Consider the following 7134-nt stretch of genomic DNA (forward strand, 5'->3'; position numbering starts at 1 on the left):
TTGACTGTAGGCAAATTGAAAGAGTTGGACTTGAAGGAGGAAGTTTTTAACCTAAGCTGGTAAGAATATGCTTATGGGGTCTTTCATGCAGGTCTCCACATCTGTACCCTAGAATTCAGAGTGGGGAAGGAACCTTGACATGGTGGCAGCGAGGTTATCTTAGCTTCTTAATCCTTTACAGGTGAAAGGGTTTTGCCTCTGGCCAGGAGGAATTTTATAGTTTTATAGTTCTGTATACAGAAAGGTAGTTACCCTTCCCTTTTTATTTATGACACAGGCACTGAAATATGGAATGCATCTGATGAAGTGAGCTGTAGCTCACGAAAGCTTATGCTCAAATAAATTTGTTAGTCTCTAAGGTGCCACAAGTACTCCTTTTCTTTTTGCGAATACAGACTAACATGGCTGGTACTCTGAAACCTGAAATATGTATGTATTTATTTATTTTTAAAGGCATAGACAAATTGCATGGAATGGTCAGAATTGAGGTCGTAAACCCTCCTTTCCCCCCCCCATCAAAAATATTCACTGACTGCAGAACAACGCCCACTGTCCCTTGAATGAGAACATATTTTTCCTAGAATAATGCAACTCAACTGATTTATTTGTGGTCAGAAATCTTGGAAGATTTAAGGTGGGAAGAATGAGAATACAGCCTGAGCTCCCCAGACATGATTATTGTGAGGTTAGCGAGGTTAGCTGCAGCCTATTTGCCAGACGGCTGCAAGATCACAGGTTCACTGGAAGTTAGATAACATGATTTTACCTTCTGAGGCCCAGGGTTCATATTTTGAAGTGGCTAAGTGTGGGGAGAGGAGGAGGGCAGGGAGTGCTTAAGAAAGCCTGGTTTGGAAATGTTATCTGAGAAATAAATCTGAGCAGCCTAAGCCTAGCTCCTGGTATGCACATCATAAACATTCACATAGTCAATTCTGCCATTTAAATGGAAAAGAGGGGAAATGTACTGCAGATGCAGAGTCCAAACAATGGACATGATTTCTGACGATGAAAAGTGGATGATCCTGCCTAAATCGCTCATTGTAAGTTATTGTATGTTACTTCTGTGGCACTGCACGCTTTGGCACAAACATAAGAGGATTTACCCACTGGAGTGTCCAGGAGACTCTTAACTTCTGTGACACTCTTAATTTCTCCATAAAATTGTGTGGAGAGCACAATAGGTTTCTTCTCCCCATTAGCAATATTTTTTAAAGCTTACAAATTTTGCAGTTGGAAGCCTTGTCCTTTTTATATTGATTTAAACTCTTTCTATTTGTGTTTATGTGTGCCTGCTGGTTTACAGCCATGTTAAACTCAAAGTATTAGAGTTGTAGAAATGAAAAGCACTCTCTTCTCAGAGCTGTGATGTCCAGTATCTGGTTGAAAAGGTTTGTATTTTTTAGGGGGGGTCCTATTTTTATGTATTAAGAAAAATACTATATTTGGATCTTATACTAAGATGGAAGATCCCAGTGAAATAATGCTAGAAGGTTCTGAGTTCAGGCGTGGTTAGAATAAGATTCTGTCTGAATCTCTTTGGTCCTTACAATCTGAAAGGCTCTTTGATGAAATCACTCTTACAATATTGCTGGTGCTTCCTGTCACAACCCAGAAGTAGAAACAGAACACATAGTGTAGAGGCATGAAAATGAGAGCAGTCCAGATCATCAGTTATTTAGAAGCAATGTTATTTTAAAGGTATTAGGAAATCAGTGCAAATTAGAAGCCTAAAAACCTTTGAGGATCAAGTGCTCACCATCTCAGAACCTTCACAGAGCATGAGTTCACGTCATGCTCTAGAAAAGGGCAAAGGTTGTTGAATTCCTCTTGCTCAACCATTGTTATGCTGCTTCAAACATCCTGATGTGTCCATAGTACTTTCTTTTGTAAATAAGGCATATGTCTTATTTGAGAAATGATGATGCTTACTATGGTTGTGTGGTCATTTTTCTTTGTTTCTGCATCCCACTCTCTGTTTTGCATCAGTTAAAAGACAGGCCCCCCAAATTCACTGAATATCTTTTTAAGATGACTGTCACAGTACAGGGCCACTGCACCTGTCTTCCCCCTCTGTGGTCTAGCAAGGGCACCTATTTTTAGGTTTCCAGTTCCCAGATGTCAACTCTCTCTTGAGTGGAGACCCACATCTCTCCCTCCTGATGTGGGCTTTTCCAATTCCCTGCCTACACTGTTATTCCCAGCAACCCAGACTTCCTAAATAGGCCCACATCTATGCGTTGTGCTCTCTCTCTCTCCCCTCTCCAGAGATTATATACAGTGTAATTGATTCACCCACAGTTGTAAATTAGCCCATAATCCTTTCTAAGCAAGCACTTATTTTTAAGGTGAGAGCATTACAAGGAAACATTAAAAATAATTAAAAAACCTATATGCATGCTAAAAAGATCTTATCACTGATCACCTTTCTTCCCTCCCCCCCCAATTCCAGCAGGGGTTCTGGAAGGAGTCAGTCCTTCAAGAGTTTTTCTGTGGTTATAAGTTCATAACAGCTTTAGTTCAGAACAAGCACACTGTCTGCTGATTATCTGTTCCTGAAGGTTGGAGATTAAAGGCACAAGTTGTATAAAGAAACAGGCTTACCTGCCCAGTCAATCACGTACTTCAGGACATAGCTTCAAAAGGCTAAGTTTTTGCATAACTGGGGAGCAGAAGGAATTTGCGTTCACCTCCCCCTAGATATTTCCAAAGAAATCGTCTTCATATACATTGCTCCAAGTCTGCCACATGGTTCGATATAGTCCTTTGATCATTCAGGCCCACAATAATGCATAACCTTTGCATTTAATACAATGGTACTTAAACTTGTTTCAATGAGGTTTTCCAAGGATACCACAGGAAATTGCCATATCTGTCACACTGACTAAATACCAGTTTGTTTTAATTAGTATCTTTTGTTTAAAACTGGCCAGCCACTGCGCTGCACTGAGCTTAACTGACAGAGCGAAAGAGCTATATGTGATATTTCTTTTAAAGAAACCATTTAAATTCTCAGACTTTATGGAGTAAGTTTTTTTGCTGCGGTGTGTGCGGATTTCATTACTTCTTCAATATGGTATGTTGGAATTAATCAACAAGCCATTATAGGTGCCATAAAGCTAAATTCCACAAATTACAATGAAATTATACCTGTTCTTCTTCTTGCCACTTCCCTTTTAGGGGTTGGCAACTTTTATTACCTTCTTCCAAAATTCATGATTATATGCCAGGCTGCTATGCAGATTGTCTCCCTGAGGTCTGCTGATGTCTGGTCTACACATTGAATCATTGGTCTCCTTCCAGTAATAACCAGGGCGAGAGCCATCCCACTGATATAGCTCTTCAGTCCCTGCTGGATATACCCATACCAATGTAGCCTAGCCTCTCTCTCTTGGTCTTCAATTGGAGTCACCTGCATTAAGCCCCTTACAACCTCATTTTGTTTCCTATCACAGAAACTATACCTGCTGACATAGGTGCTGTAAGTAGGGGTGCTGCAGGGCTTATAGTTTGGTTCAATGGCTCTCAGCACTGCCCACCCACCCCATAAAAATTGTTTCAGCACCCCACCTGTTGATAATCATTATTCAAGGAATTACAATAATGCTGATAAATTACTCAGCAGAGGCTGACAATTGGCATCAAACCCAGGTAATGTCCATGTGTAATAAAAGGTGAGGCACATTTAGAAATGCTCACTCTAGGGACTGGTCTTCACTATGGGGAGATCAACGCTGCTGCAATCAATGCACCAGGGGTCGATTTAGGAGGTCTAGCAAAGACAAGTCAATAAGGGGACTTGTGAACTACATTCAGATTGTTTTAGAAAATCACTCTTTCTTGTAATCAATAGGGATTGATCATGTCACTGCAAAACAGCTTTACAGTCTCTTTGGTCACAACTTGCAAAAAACTTCAAAAAACAAAATAGCATCTTGTGGCCCAGCATTCCTCCAACACTCAAGTCTGTTGTTATTTGAAACATTCTCTGAGCTGAGAGAAACATAGACACTGGTGTCTTTACAAAAAATATTCAAATTGTTTGCATGGTTTACCTAAAGATTTTTTTATGCCCATTCAATGTTGTTGTCATTCATATTAGGGATTAACAAAGGCATTCGGGAGAAAACAAAAAAAGACTTCCTCAAGCTTCTGTCCATTTTGAGAACTGAACCTAACTGAATCTTTTTTGAAAACTGAAAAGTTTGGTTTCTCTTTTCCCTCCATTATTTTATGTATTAGTTTATGCATACCTCCAGGCAAAAGTGCTTTAAAACAGGCTGTTCCAGAGCAGGAACAGGATGTGTTGTACCTCCTACAAGCAAACCTGTCTGCATGAGATCTACATGAGATCTATTTGAATCAAATATTGAAATATTGTAGAAGCAAGAAAATTTGACAGTTCAGATAAAAAGCAGCATGTGAAATTTACACTCTTTAAGGTCTGCCCATTGCTAATGTATTATGGAACGTCTACCAGTCTGTGATGAGAAAACTATTATAGCTATAGCTATAGCCAATCTGTCCTGGAAGAAAATTCCTTCCCGCCCCAACATATGGTGATCAGCTAAACCCTGAGCATGTGGGCAAGACTCACCAGCCAGACACCCAGGAAAGAATTCTCTGTAGTAACTCAGATCCCACCCCATCTAACATCCCATCACAGGCCATTGGGCATATCTACCGCTAATAGTCGAAGATCAATTAATTGCCAAAATTAGGCTATTCCATCATATCATCTCCTCCATAAACTTATCAAGCTTAGTCTTGAAGCCAGATATGTCTTTTGTCCCCACTGCTTCCCTTGGAAGGTTGTTCCAGAACTTCATTCCTCTGATGGTTAGAAATCTTCATCTAATTTCAAGTCTAAACTTCCTGATGGCCAGTTTATATCCATTTGTTCTTGTGTCCACATTGGTACTGAGCTTAAATAATTCTTCTCCCTCTGTGGTATTTATCTCTCTGATATATTTATAGATAGCAATCATATCTCCTCTCAGCCTTCTTTTGGTTAGGCTAAACAAACCAAGCGCTTTGAGTCTCCTTTCATAAGACAGGTTTTCCATTCTTCAGATCATACAAGTAGCCCTTCTCTGTACCTGTTCCAGTTTGAATTCATCCTTCTTAAACATGGGAGACCAGAACTGCACACAATATTCCAGATGAGGTCTCACCAGTGCCTTGTATAACGGTACTAACTCCTCCTTATCTATACTGGAAATACCTCTCCTGATGCATCCCAAGACCGCATTAGCTTTTTTCACAGCAGCTTCTAGCTATGCCACATACATACTCAGCACTGACTGACTCATTTTCCCTGGTGAGGGTGGACAGGTGAGTTCGTCCCTCACCAATGGATTCTGACCATGATGGGCTTGTACCTGAGCTCTTGGGGTTTAACTCTATGAGATCATTACAGAAAATAATACATCAAGAAAAATAACTTTCCATATTCCCACAGTCAGAATCCCAGAACAGTGTTTAGTGACCATAATGACTCAGGCTACAGGCAGAGTGATGGACTCCATCATACCCACACTTGTCTGTTTGCTGGTCCCTGATCAGGCACATCTTTATGTCTTTCCTCCTGGATCCCATGGGTGTGACTTTTCTATTTGAGCTGCCTGTGTTTATCTTGGTCAGTGAGTTTTTGTCTGTCTCTTCAGCCCCTGGCCTCCAGCTCCATCCATCTCTCCTTCATGAGCAGCTTGTTTCACTCCAGCCTCTACAGCTCTGGACCTCTTGCTACTGCTCCTGCCTCTGCTGGATTGTCCAGGGAATCATCTGCTTGGTCTTCTGCAGACCCTGTAGGAGAGAGAGACCCTCTCTGTCCCAAGTTTAGAACAAATGCCCCATCCTGCCTCAGCATGTGAATGCAGCAGGGCCACTAGCTCCAATTTCTTCTGACCAGCTGCTGAGAGACTTTGCTGTGCCTACAGCTCTTCTCATAGTTTCTTCATCAGCTTAGCATATGTTTCTTTGCACAACTTGCCTTTTCCACTGCTTTATTCATCTTATACTTTCCTTTGTTCTGTTTCCTTTACCCAAAATAAGCAACTTACCTTTGTCTATTCCCAACTTTCTTACTTGTGACACTCTCAGAATCCATTTTATGAGTGCTTGGAGTATGATACTTACCTAACCAGCAAAGAATGTGTAAATCCTTCCAGCTATGTCACTATGATGCTCCCTAGGTAAATTCAGAATTGTGAGATACTTTACTGCTACCTGCCCTTAGCATGAAGCAGTCTTTCCTATGCCTGCTGTGATTAGTCTCCCTGAAACCTACAGCATCTGTCACCACAAGTACTGACTTCCAGGCTTCCACAGACCTCGCCCTCTCTTGTGCAGGCTAATGACAATCACACACCAACTGCTGACCTCTCTGCCAGCATCCCACTCTATAGTATCAAGCCCCTGTCACTGAACCCTCACAGAAATAACTAGGTTTCAGAGTAGCAGCCGTGTTAGTCTGTATTCGCAAAAAGAAAAGGAGTACATGTGGCACCTTAGAGACTAACAAATTTATTTGAGCTAGGTGAATTGTCTTCAAAGAGACAGTGTACACACAGTTTGACTGGCACAGCTCAAGATCAGGTCTTTTATAACACCACAACACTGGACTCCACTTATAGTGAAAACAAAGAGGTTTATTAATAAAGTTAATATTTTAAGAGAGAGTGAGCAGCAGAGCAGAAATAATAGGAACAACAAGTTACAAATAAAACAAAATATAAAATGCAATCCTAGATCTACAGTTATCAAGGTTTAACTTTTTCTATTTGATAGAGTAGAATTCCTCCCAAAGTTTCAATCTTTGCCAGTGTTGCAGATTTTCAATCCTAACCTGCTTCCAGGTTTTCATTAATATTTTCTGCCCTATAAGGGATTTCCTCGATAAATGGATAACAAAATGTCTGTCTTGTCTTCCTCTTACACCTCCAAAGTTCACTGTCTTTGCACCCCAGAGACAGGACAACCCTTTGTAGTTTATTCTCCGATGACTTCCCAACTACCTTTTATTCAATGTGCAGATTTGGCTTACAAGGATTAGTTTACATTTGATTGAGAGAGACACACACATCTTATCTCTTGACTGGAAGAAACCTGTTTGCCATCTCTCCTTCATACAGACGT

Source organism: Dermochelys coriacea, chromosome 6 (assembly GCF_009764565.3).
Source record: "Dermochelys coriacea isolate rDerCor1 chromosome 6, rDerCor1.pri.v4, whole genome shotgun sequence".
In the NCBI taxonomy this organism is placed as follows: Eukaryota; Metazoa; Chordata; order Testudines; family Dermochelyidae; genus Dermochelys; species Dermochelys coriacea.